Consider the following 20106-nt stretch of genomic DNA (forward strand, 5'->3'; position numbering starts at 1 on the left):
ACAGAGTGGTAAGCGGCGGTAACGCAGCCGAAGCTCTGCTCACAGCCGGAGTTCGATTCCAACCATCCGTGGTCGGTAAAATGAGTACCCGGCACATGCTGGGGGGTAAAGAAAGGCCGGGGAAGGAACTGGCAATCCCACCCCATATATACGGTCTGCCTAGTAAACGTCGCAAGACGTCACCCTAAGAGTCGGAAACGACTTGCACTACAAGTGTGGGGACACCTTTACCTTCTTTTAATATACATATAAATCTCTTGGTAGTGTAAAACAACTTGAAAGCACAGTATTACAAATATGAATGAATGAATGGCCACCACTCGTGGCCGAGTAAGATTGTCTTCCAAGATAAGGTGCTTGGAAGACGCCTGTGTGTGAATTTGTTTTATGTGGGGAGATCGGCGCACAACAATCAACACACAATCTTGACAGAAAAAGGCTTTGATCCAATGGCATGGGATACCACGACGATTGGAAGTCTTTTATCTGCTGCAGCCTTCATCTGCCTTCACAGCCGTTGTAACATACACATTGTTATCCTCTGCCTGTTCTGCCATTGAGGACTTTCTTGGATCATTCTTTGTCCGGTTCCTCTCCCTTGACCTTACCGCCATGGGTGACCCTGCTGGGAGTACATGACTCCCGGCGGCATCGCTCACAAGGTTCATTGGAACACGCAAGCCCACTCACCACTACAAGGTGACGATCCAGCGAGGGGATTACAAATATATGGTAAAACCATTAAAATGACAGCAGAAATGCAGTAAAGCATTGCAATATACAAAAACGCAGAGTCTAACTAATGGTCAGGGAAGTCTTGAAGGAAAATGATGTGCCACCATATCATGTATGGAGCACAAAGTATCAGTGAACAAGTTACAGAAGCCGCCTTCGGGTACCCAAAATCTGTAGTTTGAGAAAGATTTAATTGGATTAGAATGACTATGCTATAGACAAACAGATTTCAGGTTCCACTACTGGGACAAAGAAACTGCAAGGGTTCTTCCCCCAAAATGAGAGAGAAAAACTAAGTTACACAGTTCTGTGTCCAGTACTACTGCACGTCCCTTGTGAGACAGAGAACAGGAGTGGGCTTTCCTCCCAGGTTAGGATTGCAGCCTAACATTTACTACAAATCATTGCAGGTTTGGGTGGGGGTCCTCTATTAAGCCTTTTCTCTCTCCCACTCCTCTGCTTTGCTTATCTTTCAGCTTTTGGAAAACCCAAAAGGTGGTCCAGTACGAGGGTTGCCAGGTCCATGGCCTGAGACTGATCCTGTATCTTTAGGAGAAGAGAAAGTCAGCCAAGTGCAGGTGTTCTTGCAACTCTGTAATGGGAAAAACCACAAGGTGGAATTATCCCCCCCCCCGCACAACTTTTAAAGATACAGAAGACCTCTTGGAGGCTGGGCCTGGCAACCAAGAGGTCTTTTGTATCTTTAAAGGTTGTGCAGGGGGGAGGGAGAATTCCACCTTGTGGTTTTTCTCATTACAGAGTTGCAAGAACACCTGCACTTGACTGACTTTCTCTTCTCCTACAGAGACAGGATCAGGATCAGGCCATGGACCTGGCAACCCTATCCAGTACTGACATTTTATTGGTCATAATGAATTACTATACTACTGCAGCTTTGAAATCAAATCAAATGCCCTTTTCAAAACTTTTAAATTATCTCTTTAGCATTATTGACCACAAACAGTCTAACTCTGAGTATTTGAGTTTAGACCAATACAATTGTGTTGACAGTAGTTACATTTAGTAAGACTAATATAAATCATACTCTTCCACTTTAACAGCTGGATTTGGTAGATCAGGCTGGTGATGTGTATGTAAAAAAAAACAACCGTAACATCCTGCATACTGAGATAGGGTGAATATGGGGAAAATATTGTGAAATTCAAAAGTGGATCATAGTTACTTGAAATCCAGTATCTTGGATGAAGAAATATCCAGTAGTTCTTAACCCAAGCTTTAAAGCACAAGCCAGCAAAGTCATTATGTTCAGAAGGATTTGCTCTTGGAAAAACACTGAGTATTTTGCTCTGAAGACTTACTGAATCTGAAAAGAAAACTATTATACAATGTATCCAGACTTCTCAGCAACTTTAAGGAAAATTCCATCCTGATCTCAGTAGGTAATCAGTTTCTGCCCTGAAGCTCTAGACCTTACGCAAGTTAGCTGTTCTTAAATGTTTCTACCTTGCTTTGTTGTGAGTGCATTTAAATAATCACAAAATCTATCATTCATTGCAGTGTCTTAGCAGTGTAGAGTGTACATTTTTACTGTTAGCTGCTATGGTGCATAAGACTGTTTTCTTTTGGTCTCTGTGTATAGGTCTTTAATTTTGCAGGAAGCATTTTAATTTACCTTTAGGGGGGTAAGAAGAGAAATGCTACAAATCTGTGTTTGTTTTTAATGCATTCAAAGTCAGAACGTCTTCACTGGTTAAAAAACACAAAGGGGATTCTTTCTTTCATTTTGACAGCCTTTTTGTCAATATTATTTAGGCAGCATTCACGTGGTTCCTAGGTGGTTTCCCATCCAGTCACTGACCTTATCCAGACCTCCTTAGCTTCAGCAAGGTGGCAGCCTCGTGTGCCTTCAAGTTCAGACTATACCAAATGTTTTTAAATATGTGCTTAAATTGAAAACAGATGGGCCCTTGCCTCAAGCTTTATTCCTCAGCATCATACCACATACCTTGACTTATCAGGCATTGACATTTGATCTGGATAATCCAGATTTGGGCTGTTTGACCAGCCATAAAGTCTAACTCTGTACATCACAGCTTGTTGTCAAGGTTTTGGTATAAAGCTATCAGTTAACTCTAGTCTGAGCAGGAAGAGATTGTATCTTTGGCAAACTTTTTGCTAGTCCCAGGTCTCCAACATTTTAATGGAGAAAGCATGGCTTGTTCCTATGATCCTGGATTTAAGGCAGGCTGTTAGAGGCAAGAAGGTTTCCTTCCGAAAATAGAAGTCTTGTCCAAATGAGGAAAACAAAAAGGAACATAAACAATGGCAAAATAAATGCAAACAAATTATTCAAGGAACACACTGCTAAAGATATTAAGATGAATCATTAAAAAACACACCTTTAAATGCATTTGAAGCAGGTGATGGCTGGACCTTTGGGCAACAAGAATATCAAAGATATGCTAAAGGAAGAGAAGGAGATTTCAGAAACACTGAATGAATTCTTTGTGTTTGCCTTTGCTGCAGAATATGTAGGGCAGATCATTGTGCTGTGCCTAAACCAATTTTCTCAGGAATGGAGTTTGATGAACTGAGAGAAATAGTAGTGACAAGAAACAAATGCAAGGCCTTATTGACAAGCAAATCACTGAGTCCAGGTGGAATCCATCCAAGACTCCATCCAAGAACTCAAATGTGAAATTGCTGATGTTCTAACTAAAGTATTGTTGTGGACTATCCCGATCTCCAAGCAATGCAAGACTTGCAGGGGTTCTAGCACTTCCCTAGGGTTTGGTTTCCTTGGGAAAAAAGGTCAGTGGGGGCTTTCTGATAGATGGTTTATTTACTCACAGCCTGAGCATAAGATGTAGGGGTTCTTAGCATTAACAGTCCATCAGATCTTGCTCCCCATCTCCCATAACTTTGGGAGTTCAGACACAGAGCACAGACTTCTCTGTGGGTCTTTCCGACTTCACCCTAAGATGAGACAAGACTGTGAGCACACAGTCACCATTGGCCACACCTGGAGGAGCAACAGGTTGATCTACTGTTCAGTTGTTAAATCTGTTTGAATTTTTTTAAAAAACAATGCACTCACACTGATTCCACCAGGCAGGGCCGGTTCCAAAAGGCGGCCAGGTTGGGCACTGGCCCGAGGGCCCCGCAGCTACAGGAGCCCCTGAGGGCCTCCGCTCCCATTCCGCGATCCGCGGCACAGGTTGATAGCAAGACAAGAGCTTCCGAGCCACCCGCCGCCACCACCTGCCACCATCCCTCCCACTTCACCTACCTTTCTCTGCTGTTCTTTGTGGCTGTGTGCACTGCATGCACAGGGTTGCCATCAATCAAGATGGCAGCCGAGGTTTCCGTAAGGGACTGAAGCCTCTGCCACCATCTTGGTTGATGGTTGATGGCAGCAATGCGCGCGCTGTGTACCATCAACCAAGATGGTGGCAGAGGCTTCAGTCCCTTACGGATTGATTGATGGCAACCCTGTGCACACAGTGCGCGCAGTCGCAAGGAACAGCAGAGCAAGGTAGGTGAAGAGGTGGGGATGGTGGTGGGCAGCGGCAGTGCGGCAGCAGCGGGTGGCTCGGAAGCTGTTGTCTTGTGATCTGTGGCGCAGCTCATGCCATGGATCGCGGAAGGGGAGCGGAAGGGCCCGGGGGTAGGCTGGTGCCCAAGGGCCCCGGCATTCCTAGAGCCGGCCCTGCCACCAGGTTTTAGAGTAAAAAGGGGCAGGGTTTGACTAGCGTTGTGTGTCCCCATTTTCAGATAAGAGAGGTGGAGACACATTGGAACTAGCAGAACAGTTAAGTGTGTATCTACTAAAAACATAAGCCTCTTCTTGGCTCAAGGATAAGGGGGGGAGGAGTACCTTGTGATGTTCCTATATTAATGTATATATGGTAAGTGTTGGTTGTTCAGAAGATACATGGTAAGTGGAGTGAAAGAGGAGGGGGAGTGAATGGGCAGTGGAATGCTGGATGATTGGCTGAGTGTTTAAAATGGCTGAACGTATAAAAGGAAGAGTGAGAGTGGTGGTGGGAGAGGTGAACTGAGTGGGTTGCTTGGTGGGGGTTTAGAGAGTTGTTTGCCAGGAGAGAGTGAAGAAGGAGGGGGGTGGAGTTCGGATTAGTATTGAGTAAAACCATATGCTTATGTGCCTTAAGAAGAAATCTTGTTAATCTTGTTAGCTTTGTTATCTTTAATAAATACTTAATTTGGTTTATCAAAGGCCTGATCCTTGGCTGGGGTTTCACAGACCAGAAGGGAGGGTAAGGTAATGACCAAGGCTGAAGGGAAACTGTAACAAATGGTGGCAGCGGTGAAGAGGATAACAATACCAGTATTCACAGTCTCTGGGAATACTAGTATTAGGACGTGACTGGTAGTTGCCTAGCAGGGGGATCTGTTGAGATCTGTGCTAGAGCGGGGAGAGAAACAATAAAAAAAGGACAGTCCAGACTGGTGGAGTCCCTGGTGGTGCCTAGTGACAGGCAGTAGCCATGCGCAGGTAGGAACCTGACAGGGAGAGCCAGGAAAGGCTGTCACATACCTCTCTCCTGAAAAGAGTTCTAATAGCAGAGGATCTCTCTTGGCCACATCCCTTTGATATGCAGATTGATCACTCGAGCCCATTAACTCACAGGCCAATTTAGCTAAACTATTAGTTTATGCAAAGTAAACTGGTTTGCCCAGTTTAGCAAATCTCTCCATTGCAGACTGTATCTCTTATAGGCACACAATTATAAGCTAGAAGGGGTTTCAGCCTCCACAGTGGAGGTTTGCAAAGTGGCTAATGTAACTCCAAAAAGGTTTTGATAAAAGCTTCTCACCAAAGACTCCAGGGCAAGATTAGCAATTCCATGTTAAGAGAACAGATCCTCTTTTGGATCAGTAACTGGTTAAAGTACAGCACACAGAGAACAAGAATAAATGGGCAGCTCTCATAATGGAAAAGTAACTGGGTATAACGATCTAGAATTAGGATTGTACAGTGAGATGGCAAAGATAGCTGATGACACCAGATTGTTTAGGATAGGAAGAAGAAACTCCAAAACAATCTCTCCAAACTGGGTGAATGGACATTAAAATGGCAAATGTGATTGAATGCAAGCAAGTATGAAGCTATGCATATTGCGACAAAAAATCCTAACTTCACATATACACTTATGGGATCTGAACTGGCGGTGACTGACTAGGAAAGAGATATGAGGTTGTGGTGGATAGTTCAATGAAAATGTCAGCCTAGTGTGTAGCAGCTGTGAAAAATATGAATTCCATATTAGGGATCATTAGGAAAGGGCCTGAAAATAAAACTGCCAGTAATAAAATGCTGCAATGCAAATCTATGGTGTAACTGCATTTAGAATAATGTATACAGTTCTGGTTGCCTAACCTCATAAAGGATATCATGGGTGGAGCTGTTAATGGTTGAGAAAAGGGCAACCATAATGATCATGGGGCTGAAATGGTTACTACATTCAGAGCTTTTTACTTTAGAAAAAAGGCAAGTAAGGGAGGACATAATAGAAGTGTAGACAATTGTCCGTAGTATGGAGATTATAGATAGAGAAACTTTCTTCTCCATTTCATAATACTAGACCCTGGTGTCATCCACTGAAGATGAATATTAGACTTATCAGGGTAAGAGAAAAGGTAGTTCACATAGTACAGAGTCAAACTATGGAATTCAGTACCAGAAAATGTAGTAATGGCCACCAACTTGGAATGGCTATAAAGGGAGTTTAAACAAATTCATGGAGAATAAGATTATCAGTGGCTAGTAGCCATGAGTGCTATGTTCTACCTCCACTGTTGGAGGCAGTATGCCTTTAAATACCAGTTGCTGGGTAGCACAAGTGACAGTACTGTTGCACTCATGTTCTGCTTGTGGGTTTTCTATAGATATTTGGTTGGCCAGTATGCAAACAGGATGCTGGACTAGATGGGCCTTTCAACTGATCCAGCAGGGCAGTGCTCTTCTAATGTACACCCACATAATGCAAGACACCATAACATGCTACTGACCGCACTTAGATGTCATTGTTTTTAATTTGCTATAAAACCAGTAAATGCAGGGAAAAGAGTAAACACTTCAGAGGAATTATGTCTGTTGCATTACAATTCACAGTGAAAAGCACTTTATCCACTGTGCATTACATCTGTGAACAAAATTGCCTATGGACAGACTATCATGTCTGATATTGAAGGAGTGCATGTATACTTTTTCACCATATGCAAGGTGCTTAGCTATAATTGGTTGCAGCTCCCCAAGATATCAACTGTCCACAACTAGTTTTGAACTATAGGTTAAACGTTAAGCTTAGACTAAGATGTAGATCTACAGTTTAAGCTAAAGGTTACCTGCACCTATTCAAGTGCATCTCCAGAATGACAGTATTTTGCAGGAGAGATTCCAGCACATACTAGAACTTTAGGTTTGTTAAATTAAGGTGGATTAAAGGGCTCTGTAGTCCTAGCACAACAAACCCACTTTTAAAAAGTGGTTTGGAAAGTGACAGGGAAATGCACTGAAAGATGGGTGAACAAATCATTAATGGAAAGACACAAACACCCCACACACAAATCAGGATGGCTGCAGGATGAATGCTCATTCTCATATAACCACCCTGCAAACAAATCAGAACAAATGCTCAGTAAAGACCAGATATAATCTAACCTCTGCATAAGCTTTGTGCAAGCAAATCAGGATGAGTGCTCCATAAGCAGGTCATTGGGAGGAACCCCAAGTTTAACTGCTCTAAAGTACAGCTCATAAACTATATTTGGCTTGGTATGGGCTGTTGTGATAGAGCTCTGAAATGATACCTGCTGTTAATGATTGCATTCACTTTGGACAAATCCTGAACTGAAGTAGAGCATGCTGAAGCGGTTTAGTAATCATGTGAAGTGAAGCCCACTGAGTTAGTTCACAGTGAATCAAGCTGTTCCCAGAGCTTTAGGACAAATTCATGGGAGACACAGTCTCTGAAATATGATACTTCCCCTGAAGGTCTTCATATAAGGAAAATGCCAGGGAGGGGGAGAAGAAGCATAGTTCACAGCCATTCCATCAGACATAGGAGAAAAAGAGATGAAACTCCAGGGCCTCTCCATTGACTCTGCTGAAAGACCAGCTCAAAAAGATTCAGTTTTCATCTGCTATCTATAGCAGCTATTTCATCACTCTAAAGGAGAAGGACAAGATGGGTCTACAAGGCTTCTCCATCAGATCTGTTGAAAGACCAGATTCAACAGACCTCTTCCTCAACTGCAATTTATTGGGAGATAGGGGGGGGGGAAGAGATAGGACTACAGGGCTTCTCCATCCGCTTTGCTGAAAGACTAGTTCCATCAGACTCCTCCTCCAGCCATTCCATCAGGCTATAAGAGAGGGATAGATGGGGCCACAGGGTTTCTCTGTTGGTTCTGCTGAAAGATGAGCAACGTTTTGCTCCTGCCCTCCAAATTCTTCCATTCCAGCTGTTCACTACAAGAACTATGTAACTAAGAACTTGTGCTTTTTTCCTCCCCTGTTCCTTTTCCTTTTGTGTCATGTATCCTAGACAGCAAATTGTCAGTCATCTGTTATTTTATTTTTATTACAGGGAATGAGGCAAGGTGTATATCTTGTATTTCTGTCTCAGAGACCAAAATGTGTTGGGTTTCTCAGTGTGAAATATGCAACAAGAAAGCTTTAAAGAACACCCTTAATTATCTAGGGTGACTAACTTGTGTAACTCACAAATACAGAAGAGCAGGAAGGAAAGCACCTTAGCAATATAGGCTTCTGAAGACCCTGGTTTGAGATATGTACACACATATGCACATGAACACACCTCCTTGGTACCTCCTAATGACAACTCACAACAGTTTCATATAGATGTTGAGTAGCAAAGAGGACTGAATAGTTCCCTGTGGTACTCTACAGTGTAAATACCAGGGTGGAAGAATATTCTCCCAATGCTACTCTCTTAACACGACTGACAGAACTGTAAAATCTATCTAACAAGCACAATCATGTTTTTTTGGCATCTACTCCTGCTGGTGGCTTCTCTAAAAAGGAAGAACCAACATTTCTCTACAATACAGGAAGCAAAGTCCATGACCCCACCTGTTCAAGATACTGTAAGGTGCCAAGGGGTGTGTGTGTGTGTGTGTGTGTGTGTGTGTGTGTGTGTGTGTGTGAGAGAGAGAGAGAGAGAGAGAGAGAGAGAGAGTGAGAGAGTGTGTGTGTGTGTGTGTGTGTGTGTGTGTGTGTGAGAGAGAGAGAGAGAGAGAGAGAGAGACACCGGGCCCTTCAGCAGCCTGTATTCAGTAGTTTCCTTTCTGCTCTTCTCTGTTAGGAATCCAATAGGATCTATGAGTTTCTGGGGGCAGACCATCTTTATCAGTTCCCCACCCCTGCAGAGAGGGAGAGCCACCCTAAGACCAAACTTCACCAGGAAGTTGTTTGACCATCACAATGGGGTTATAGACCATCAGACCATCACACTCACTTGGGGAGCAAAGACCAAGTCAAGGTATATCCTGTGTATTGGGCCAATAACAATCTAAGACAATCCCACAGTTACCATGGAGGCCATGAAATGCAGACCCATCCCAATAGCAGCCTCAGCATGTATGTGCAAGGTTGGTGAGACAGTACGGCATGTGTCCTCTTTTAAAGCCTTAGGTGAAGCTGGATTAGACACTATGTTAGGTAAAGTACTATAAAGCTCCCCAACCAAACTGAGGCATCTGTTGCTGTGTAATAATTATCTGGGCGGTGTCAAAAATGAAGGTGATCATCTTTCTCTTGAAGTGGGCTCCAGTCCCTGCAGCCCAGATTATAATGACATTTTTATTTTCATGACAAGAAAAATGTGGTGCCAATTTTTGCAATTAGAAAATATGTTCTGCTGGAAGGTTAGCCAGCACAAGTAGAAGATAACTTTATAGGTAGGTGGAGGTAAGGAATCCACAGGGCATAGATGTGAGTGGAGGGAGGTCTGCTTTTATATGAAAATATTGTATATGGGAGTTTTCTGGAGCCAAAATAATTCTGCATTTATCAATACTTTGATTACAATTGATACCAGCTCCTTGTATATAGCTCCTCACTTAGGGCTCATCTACGTGGGATCATTTCTTCATGGGAAATACTTATTTTACTTTCACTTTTCATATGAATTGCCTGCAGTTCCTGCTCAATGTTAGCTACCAATTGCTTTTTCTGATTCACACAAACAGGCGTTCCTCTGGGGAGGATTAATGTTGCTTTTTCCTTGTGGCCCCACCCTCTAATTATAAATTTCCACTCCCTCTGATTGCTAAGGTGACCGAGCATGCCTAGTCGGTTCTACCAGGTGCAGTAGGTTCCTTTTAAAAAAAAACACCCAGAAGTGTGAATATCTGTTTTCCCTGGTAGGATACAACTGAAATATAAATCTATGTTTGAGCAGTGTTATGCTTTTGTGCACAAGTTGGGGGAAAAAATGAAAATGGATTGCCTTCAAGTCGATCCCGACTTATGGCTACCCTATGAATAGGGATTTCATGGTAAGCGGTATTCAGAGGGGGCTTACCATTGCCTCCCTCTCAGGCTAGTCCTCCCCAGCTGGCTAGGGCCTGCTCAGCTTGCCACAGCTGCACAAGCCAGCCCCTTCCTTGTCCACAACTGCCAGCTGGGGAGCAACTGGGCTCCTTGGGACTATGCAGTTTACCCATGGCTGCACAGGTGGCAGGGCATGTAACCCCTGAGCCCTCACTGTGGGGGTGATCTTAATAATAATCTTTAATAATAATCTTTAGCTGGCCCTTGACACCTAGCAGACATGAGCGGTGATTTGAACTCACAGACTCTGGACTCCCAGCCAGGCTGTCCTCCCCACTATACTATACCAGCTGAGGGGGAAAATAAAATAAAGGCACCATTTGCAGCAACACAAAAAAGGCCAGCAGAATGGAGGAGAGCAACCAGAAGTTGCTTGTCAGCCTGCAGGAAAATAAATGAATGAAGGGAAGAGGAGGGAGTGGGCATGGAGAGGGGACAGATTGACACACCCAGCTAAAAGCATTGGAGCAAAGTGTCTGCAAGCATTAGAGAAAGGGAGTGAAGACTTTTTTCCTTCCCTTTTCATATTATCAGCGGATTGGGTTAGTATGAATGTACAGGGGAAAAACTGTGTGGTAGCTTCTGTTTGCCGGTAATGTCATGTGAACCATGTAAATTTAAAGGAGATGTGAGGAGCACCAAACACACAGTAAAACACTGTGTAGCTGAGCCCTTACTGGGAATCTCTGATTCTCATTGAGTTGAAAAGGGCAACTTACATAAGAGTTTGCCACTGTAACCCTGCTGTGATTTTCCATTTTGGAAAGCTTGGATGGCAGACAAAATATGCAGTATCTTAAAATTGCTCAGTAGAGGTCACTATTGCAGCATAGCAGAAACAGAATCTGTAAAAACTTGCTTTCATATTGTACTTAGGAAAAACCAGAGAGAGAGAGAGAGAGAGAGAACAAATCCTACTGAATTCAATATGGCTTGTTCCCAACTAAATATCCCCAGGATTTCATCTTAGAGGCTGAAGTAAGGCCAAGTTTTCTGTATTATTTTTGGCACTCATTATCTGCAATGACACGCACAGAGGTTTGTCCCTACGACTCATTGTGAAAGAATGAAAGAGAGGGTCAGTTGCTGATCAGTTACATTCAGTCATCTTTATTTTAAGCTGTTTATTTTTATCTCTCAGATGATCATTTTTAAACCAATTCCAGTCTTAGAACTTCTATCTTAGCTTTGTGTCAAGGTTCACATTTGGTTAAGTGCATATTGATTTCACCTCAGAAGACACAGGACAGGTCTAAAAACATGTGTAGCCAAGAGTGAAGTTGTTGTTGTTATGTGCCTTCAAGTCAATTATGACTTATGGCGACCCTATGAATCAGTGACCTCCAAGATAATCTGTCATGAACCGCCCTGTTCAGATCTTGTAAGTTCAGGTCTGTGGCTTCCTTTATGGAATCAATCCATCTCTTGTTTGGCCTTCCTCTTTTTTTAATCCCTTCTGTTTTTTCCATTTCTTGCTTGACCATTTCTAACTTTCCCTGGTTCATGCTTCTCACATTCCATGTTCCTATTGTGTGCGTCGTACAACTCCGGACTCTCCTTTCGCATCTGTGCACATCAGCCTCTGGGCTTTCTTTCGGCTTTGACCCAGCTGCGTCATTAGTCACAGCGCTGCTCGTACTTGTCCTTTGTTCTTCCCCAGTAGCACGGTGAGTGCCTTCTGACCTGGCGGTCTCATCTTCCAGCACTATCTTGTGTTGCATTTTGGATACTCTGTTCATAGGGTTTTCGTGGCAAGAGGTATTCAGAGGTAGTTTACCATTGCCTTCCTCTAATCATTCAAAAGTGACAATGAAACTGAACTTGACAAAAGTGGTCCAAGATTAATGTCAATCAAAAATAATAACTCAAGAAGAAAGACAAGCATGCCTTTTCTTAAAGAATAATTTTATAAATCAGATTTCAGAATCACAAAAGTACTAAATGCTTTTATTTTCTACAGATTATAGCTTTTTTAAATATATATAGTTATTTCAATAGACGATGATGTTATATTACACATATTTGATGACTATGTGTGCAAGCCTATCCATGTTTTACTCAGTAGTATTAGTAGTAGTAGTAGTATATGGCCATACTACCCTGAACACGCCCGATCTCGTCTGATCTTGGAAGCTAAGCAGGGTCAGGCCTGGTTAGTACTTGGATGGGAGACTGCCTGGGAATACCGGGTGCCATAGGCTTAAAGGAAGGTAATGGTAAACCACCTCTGAATACCTCTTACCATGAAAACCCTATGAATATATCCAAAAGATACATAAAAATGTAAATGTACTGCCTTCAAGTCAATTCCGACTTATGGCGACCCTATGAATAGGGTTTTCATGAGGCTGAGAGGCAGTGACTGGCTCAAAGTCACCCAGTGAGTTTCATGGCTATGTGGGGATTCGAATACTGGTCTCCCAGGTCATAGTCCAACACCATAGGGTCACCATAAGTCCCAGGCATTTTAGCATGTGTTTTTAAATTGCTTTTTAAAATCTGTTTTTTAATTTGTATATTTGTTTTTAATGTTTTTAATTATTGTAAACTGCCCAGAGAGCTTTGTCTATGGGGCAGTAAATAAATGCAATAAATAATAATAATAATAATAATAATAATGAGTTGTAATTGACTTGAAGGCAAAAGTCCTATTGTGTTTAATAGCTCTTATTTCCAGGTAATCTATAGGATTGTGGCTTAAATACGTGCTACTTTCCCAACATGCAATAAAGATAGACTAACTGGAGGCAAAGTTGTCTCTTTTGTTTTACTCAGATCTAATCTGTGATAATCATGCGGCATTCATTCAATTAATTTTCCCAGTCAGAAATTGATGGGAGAAACTTTTGCCAATGCAATCATCTGTGATATGAACTCATGAATTTGTTCCTCGTATATGTCAATAAAAATACTAAAAGAATCTAGCATCAATTTCAGTCTATTTATTATATTTATGTATACATTAATTATGAACCAGTGTTTGCTTTCATATTTTCTCTTTTCTTTTATGCAGTCTTACCAGACCACCATTAATCCCCTTTGTACATTCCCAACACAAATGTCTCTTATGTTCCAGATACCTTGCTAAGGGCTATGGATATAATGAGCACCTGTTCATGCTTACACGGCTTCAAAAGTAAGCCCTGTGTGTTCAGTTGTAATTTCCATACTTTGGGGCACATACGTAAATCTATAAGAAGTGTCTTAACTCTTTCCTTAGATCAATGGGGATTTTTTATCCCTGAATATTTATAATTTATTTATTTATTAGATTTAAATCCTGCCCTTTTAATATGAATGTCAATGCAAAAAATCAGGTCTGGATTTTAAACATTGTCCCCCTGCTGTGACAATGCTCCTTATTACTACAGGTTTGAAAACATCTTGGAGAACTCCCACTCTCCCACTGTTACAGCATGTGAGTGCCTTGATCCCTTTGACTTGGAGAATGCCCCTGGTCAAAAATGTCTTCAGGGCTTATTTTGGTTATTTTTCTTTTTAAAATACTTTGGCTAGATCACTGAAAGTGCACGATAAGCATATTGTATCCATTGCATGATATTCGCAGAAGTATCCAACAGACTTGTTTGCACACCTGATTTAGGAGTAGACAGCTAGGATCTCAATACTTATTTATTTAATTTATTTAAGCCATTTCTATACCACTTAATATATATTAAAATCTCTAAGTGGTGTACAGAAGATAAAACAACAGCAAATATTATAAAAATATACAAGAAAGCCACAATACAAATGCATACATAATAGAAATTAACAAATAAATAAATTAACAATTGCCTTGCCTTCTCCACTCAACATCTCTCAACCTCCTGGCTGTCATCCAGGACTCCACCCACCCACCCTGGCTGTCACCCAGGGTCCAACACACACAAATCACCCCCGAAGTCTCACAAGCTTCACAGGGGATCCAAAAAATGGAGAACAGAAAGATGTGGGGGCAGCTGGAGGCCTGGGGTGCCCCCCTGTGCTGGAAGGTGCCGTCAAGAAAGATGCCATTCTTGACGAGGCAGAGTAGGTAGAAGTGCGGGACATGGAAGGTGAGCTCCAGGTGGGGGTACAAGATGAAGCTGGAGCAGCCCATGTTGAAGTCCACCGAGTCCTGCGAGGAGCCACAGCCCATTGTCACTAACGTCTGATGCATCATAAACTCCAGGTTGTGGCCCCAAAGACATGCCAGAGGCAGCGCTGATGCCAGGCCCGAGGAGGAGGAGGAGGCCACCGACACTGACGTATTCCATATTTCCTAACTCTTCCATCTCCATCTCCTCGGGCTCACTCAGCTGCTGTTCCCTGGGCTTCTGCAGATAATCATATGTTGCTGGTGTGCTTCATTTGGCTTGGTAGGTCACAAGCTGTGCAGGCTGGAGCACTTGGTTGCCTCGAACAGCAAAAGAAAAGCCTAAATCCCTTTCCAACTGCACCGATTCGATCAGTCTCACACAGCTGAGCTGCTACTCAACGCGCAGAAACACAGGGCTTTCAGAATGCGCATGCTCTCATTGTCTCCGCAGATCGCAATAACTGTACAGCTAGGTCTGTACACCTAAGGAGGCTTTGGATTTCTTGTTAACAGAAGCAGCCCATCACATAGCGAACAATTCTTGTAATTTAAACCCTTGCACTGGTATAAATCATATAAATATCACGTTGTTATAAATTATACCAATGTCAACTTTCACTTTTCTTTTTGTTAAATGAATGCTTCAAGGACTGCATTATGCCCAAAAGGGTAGCATGCAGGCCCCCAAACAACTTTCTTTTTAGATCAATCTCATGTTCCTGAAGGGCAGGGCTCAAAAGAGTGTCAGGTTGATAAACCTGACCTTATCGCTTGATGTCAATGCCCCAAGCTCTTAAAAGAGTTGTGTGGGTGTTTTATTCATAACCTCAGTGACAGATGCTGCTGGTCCTGACTTCTTAAACAAAAATGGATTCTTCCTTTTTTACTTTGTATTTTCCCACAAATAATATCTTTATGCAACAACTTTTATCAGTAGTGGTGGAGAAATAATATCCCTATGTTCTCATACCAGTATGAAATGGATCTGGGAACTTGAAGGAATCAAGTTGTTAGATTATTATGCTATACAGCCACAAGAGTGGCTGTATACTATAGTCAGCATGGATTTTTCGCATTCCTCAATGTTAAATTGAAAATACCCCCCATGCCATTCTAATGCTTCCCATAAGCTCTTTGCAAAACAAAACCTTACACAACTTATAGTCCTGAACCCAGAAATGCTTGCTTAACAACCCTCTAAATTTTCATGGCGATACACAAAACAGTCAGAGAGAATCGTGAGTTAAAAGTGTAAAAAGAGAGAGAGAGAAACAGACCCCTTTCAGACTTTTTTCTGTCAGAGTTCTCATAATGTGTTGAAATTAATTAAAAATCAGCCATGTTCACATAGTACCTGTAATCTTATTACAGACCTTGCCCCATACTCTGACCTACATCTTCTGCAGTTTAAAAGTTTAAAAAATGCCTGGCTGATTTTTGTTTAATTTAAGAAATTTTGGCTTGAACCCAATGATAATGTCGGGGATGCTCAGTAAGAACCTACTGTCAGTGTTCTAAAAGCCAGACTCACAGCTGTTGGACTTGCCTAATCAGGGGGCCACACCCACACCAGACTTTGATTTCACTTGAGACAGTCATGGCTTCCCCCAGAGAATCCTCAGAAGTGTAGTTTGTGAAGGGTGCTGAGAGGAGACTCCTATTCCACTGACAGAGCTCCAGTGGCCAGAGCAATTTAACAATCAGCTGCTCTAAGTGAAGCTCTGTGAGGGGAACAGGGCATCTCCTTGCAACTCTCAAGTGAAGTAAAGGTCTGGTGTGGATATGGCCAGGGACAGTTTTGGTTTAAATTTGGGTGGGAGGCTACATGTGCCTGCTGTAGAATAAAAAGGTGGAGGAAACCCTGAAAAATAATGACACTGTTCACAATGTTTTCCTTTTGGAAAGGATAGGGGTCCTTCTGCCCAGTGCCCACCCTCCCAATCTCATCCCCATGCTCAGAGGCACATGTTACCAATTTTTTCCAAGCTACACAGCAAGTGGATTGGACTGTGAAAGACCAAGCCAAGTTGTGTTTAAGTCAGGTCTTATGCTCCCCTGGTGCATTCACTATAGCTGCCCAATTTCCCTGCTTTTTAAAGTTTGATAGAAATATCTGCAAGGTTTTTTGCCTATTAGTGAATTAATTGCTTGCTTACAGCCACTTTGTTACTACATAGCCAATGTTTGAAGGTACTGCCATTGAACGTGGGTGGTCCTTGTGATTTAGAAAGCAGTGGTTCAGATGTATGATATCTATTAAGGTGTTGGACTATGACCTGGGAGACCAGGGTTCAAATCCCCACACAGCCATGAAGCTCACTGGCTGACCTTGGGCCGGTCACTGCCTCTCAGCCTCAGAGGAAGGCAATGGTAAACCACCTCTGAATACCGCTTACCATGAAAACCCTATTCATAGGGTCGCCATAAATCGGGATTGACTTGAAGGCAGTCCATTTCCATTTTCAAGAAGGCCATTGAAAAAGCTATAATACTTTGTTTAATATAAAAGAAAGCTACATAGATTGAATCCTGTGCTGAATCCTGTGCCTACTTCCCTAAGACTAAGCATTATTTAATACAGATTTACGCTTAGGTAAATACACACAGGATTGTGCTATACAATCCTAAACAGCAAACTTAATGTTAATCACACAATGCAGTGGGGCTGACTTCCAAGTAACATTCTTTAGAATTAACCAGTCGGAATTCAAATAGTAAACTAACCAATAATGAAGCAGTGACATTCTGGCTTGGCTCCAGAAAATATTTCCATACTAAAATATGTGATAAGTGCCTAGGTAGTGCTTTTTTCTGATGATGCTCACCAATACGGAGCATCACCACCTCTTTTTTTTGCTACCCATGGCAAACTTTTTGTGCTGACACCCACTACACTTTTCTCAAGGTATGAGTATCAGCGCCTCATTTTTTTTACAACCCCCCCCCCAAGCACTATTCCTAGGTATATCTAGGTATATACTGAAGAACAAAATGGAAATGGAAATGGACTGCCTTCAAGTCGATTCCAACTTATGGCGACCCTATGAATAGGGTTTTCAGGGTAAGCGGTGTTCAGAGGGGGTTTACCATTGCCTTCCTCTGAGGCTAAGAGGCAGTGACTGGCCCAAGGTCGCCCAAGGTCACCCAGTGAGCTTCATGGCTGTGTGGGGATTCGAACCCTGGTCTCCCAGGTCATAGTCCAACACCTTAACCACTACACCACACTGGCTCACCGTCTCCTAATATCACTGCCACCTTTTCTTAGACCCTATTGCTTGTTTTCTGCAGAGACAAAGGGGCGGATTAGATTTGCTTTTCCTTCTTTTGGCTGATAGGAACATAGGAAGCTATTTTATACTGAGTCACACCATTGGTCCATCTAGCTCAGCACTGTCTATGCTGACTGGCAGCAGCTCTCCAGGATCTCTATTGTGGGAATTTGTGGCTGGTATATTTTATCAGTTTTATGCTACTCTTAAAAAAAAACAGTTGTGCTGTCTTTTAAAAATTATTTTGTTTTGAATTTAATGCTATATTATTTTGTTATCTTAAATCTGAATGCTGTCAGAAATGTTGCTAGTTTGAAATGGAGTATGCTTTTTAAAAAAACTAATGAGTAATTAGAAATAAATAACAACTTAGTATGGGAACCAGCCTTTCAACTGGCCTTCAACATGTAAGATTTAAGGAGACAGGGCTGAAAGCAAAACCTGCACTGTCCAAATGAGGCAGACAGCAGGCAGGTAAGCCTCTCTCATTGCTCCCCCTCCTGTTAAGTACATTGAAATGTTTTTACAGTATTTGCATAAACTGTGATTACAGACATGTCTGCTGTTGGACCTATTGCAAATCACTGCAGTGTTTTTTCTTTGCAGATTGAGTTCATTCAACCTTCATTTGTGTGGGTTCTGCAATGTGCTGAGTGAATTTCCAATATGCAGCAACTGCTTCTTATGCTGGTCTGAATGCATCCATAATTGGATGCATACATATAAGCAGTAATTGGATCAGAAAAAGGCAGGTATCTAAACTGATTCCTTGTGTCAAGGGTTTTAAAATTATGCCAAGAAAAAGAACAATCAACTTAGAATATAGTACAGCTTGGAAGTAACTAGTTACAAGTAACAAATTACTTGTAAGTCATTACTTTTTTGAGTAACGAGTGGGTAATTCCTTTACATTTTGATTGTAATAGAACTAGGAGTAATTTTACTACTTTTGTGGAGTAATTGTAACATTTCCAGAATTACTTTTGGGCATTACTTGGGGGGGAGCAAGGGAAGTCTTCTGATCCTCTGATTTGTGGATGAAAATCATGTGCCTCAAACTGGACTTCTGCGCAGTGTTGCTCTTTCATCATGCACTGTGGATGGGTAGGAGGCAACGAGGGAGGAGGCGGAGAGTGAGACGGGGTGGAGTGGAGAAAACAATTATTTTAAAAAATGGATAGTGGTGGTGAAGAATGGAGTGGATGGGGAAAGGATCCGGAGGTCAAGAACATGGATAAAGGAGGAGGCAGCAGCAGAATGGAGATAAAGAACTGTGGAGGTGAAAGATGACAATGTGTGTGTGTGTATGTGTGTGTGTGTGTGTGTGTGTGTGTGTGTGAGAATACTGTGTTTGCACTTGGCACACAAAGTGGCCTCCAACACCCTCTCTAGCTACTGTGCTGCATTTGCAGTATTTTAATTTTTTTGCATCTTGGGAAAATGTGTGTTTGGGTGAGTGTCCCTTAGTTGGTGGTAGGGCAGGGTCTGGGAGGTGGTTAAGTGAGAGAGATTATGCTGGCTGGCTGAGTGGGGGGTTGCATTTGGTTTGACATGCAAAGATCTGAGTAGTGGCCTCAGCCTCCCTTCCCACCACCCTTACCAGCGGAGAGACCACCATTGCTATCTTATGAATAAAAATAATTATTTTACTATCTCTGTATGTGTTTGTTTATTTTTAATGTTGTTTTATGCTACTTAAATGTGCAGCAGCCAAGGCCAGTACCTTGTAGGCGTTTTTTTTAAAGTAACTGAAATGTAATTGTAGTGATTACTTTGGAGGAAAAATAATCAGTTACTTTCACAGCAATTGTAATTGTAAAGGTAATTACTACTTTTTTGGGCCATGTAACTGTAACTGTAATTTTTTCTTTTTAAAAGTAATCTTCCAAGCTCTGGAATATAGATATATATTGGCTGAGAGGGCCAGTAATCCAGAACATATATATAAAAAAGGGTGAGGGAATGGAGTGATGGGGCTTTATGGTTCCACAGAGAAAATCCCCAGAGAAATAAAATGACTAGACCAGTAAGGTTTACCCTATTGGTCTGCACTGATTCTAATACAGAGAGATGTGTCACCTAAATGTTTAACTAGCTGTTAATTGTTAACTTGACACTGATTTTATGCCTTCTATATTAATTTTTACCTCAGTAGTCCCTTCAGTACCACTCCCTATATATGCACATATGTGTGTGTGTGTGTGTGTGTGTGTATGTATATATATTATTTTAGGTATTTTAATTGCATTTTAGGTATTTTAATTTGTTTTAATGTTTTTGTGATTTTTATTGTGTACAATTTTATTATGTACGAGCTCGATTTTATTGTAAGCCTCCCTGAGCGCCCTATTATAGGGTAGAAGGGTGGGATAGAAATATTTTAAATAAATAAATAAATAAACTTGTTTAATTGTTATTTAATTGTGGTTTGTGACATTTTCTGGAGTCCTCAGGAGAGT

General features: G+C 41.9%; 1 non-coding gene across 1 annotated transcript; it reads left to right on the top strand.

The window, feature by feature from the left end:
• Positions 1 to 12379: 12379 nt before the first annotated feature.
• On the top strand, positions 12380 to 12498 carry LOC133375829 (5S ribosomal RNA). The gene has a single exon (XR_009760325.1). It is a non-coding gene; the product is annotated as a 5S ribosomal RNA (ribosomal RNA).
• Positions 12499 to 20106: the final 7608 nt, after the last annotated feature.

The sequence above is a fragment of the Rhineura floridana genome, chromosome 1, assembly GCF_030035675.1.
Source record: "Rhineura floridana isolate rRhiFlo1 chromosome 1, rRhiFlo1.hap2, whole genome shotgun sequence".
NCBI lineage: Eukaryota > Metazoa > Chordata > Lepidosauria > Squamata > Rhineuridae > Rhineura > Rhineura floridana.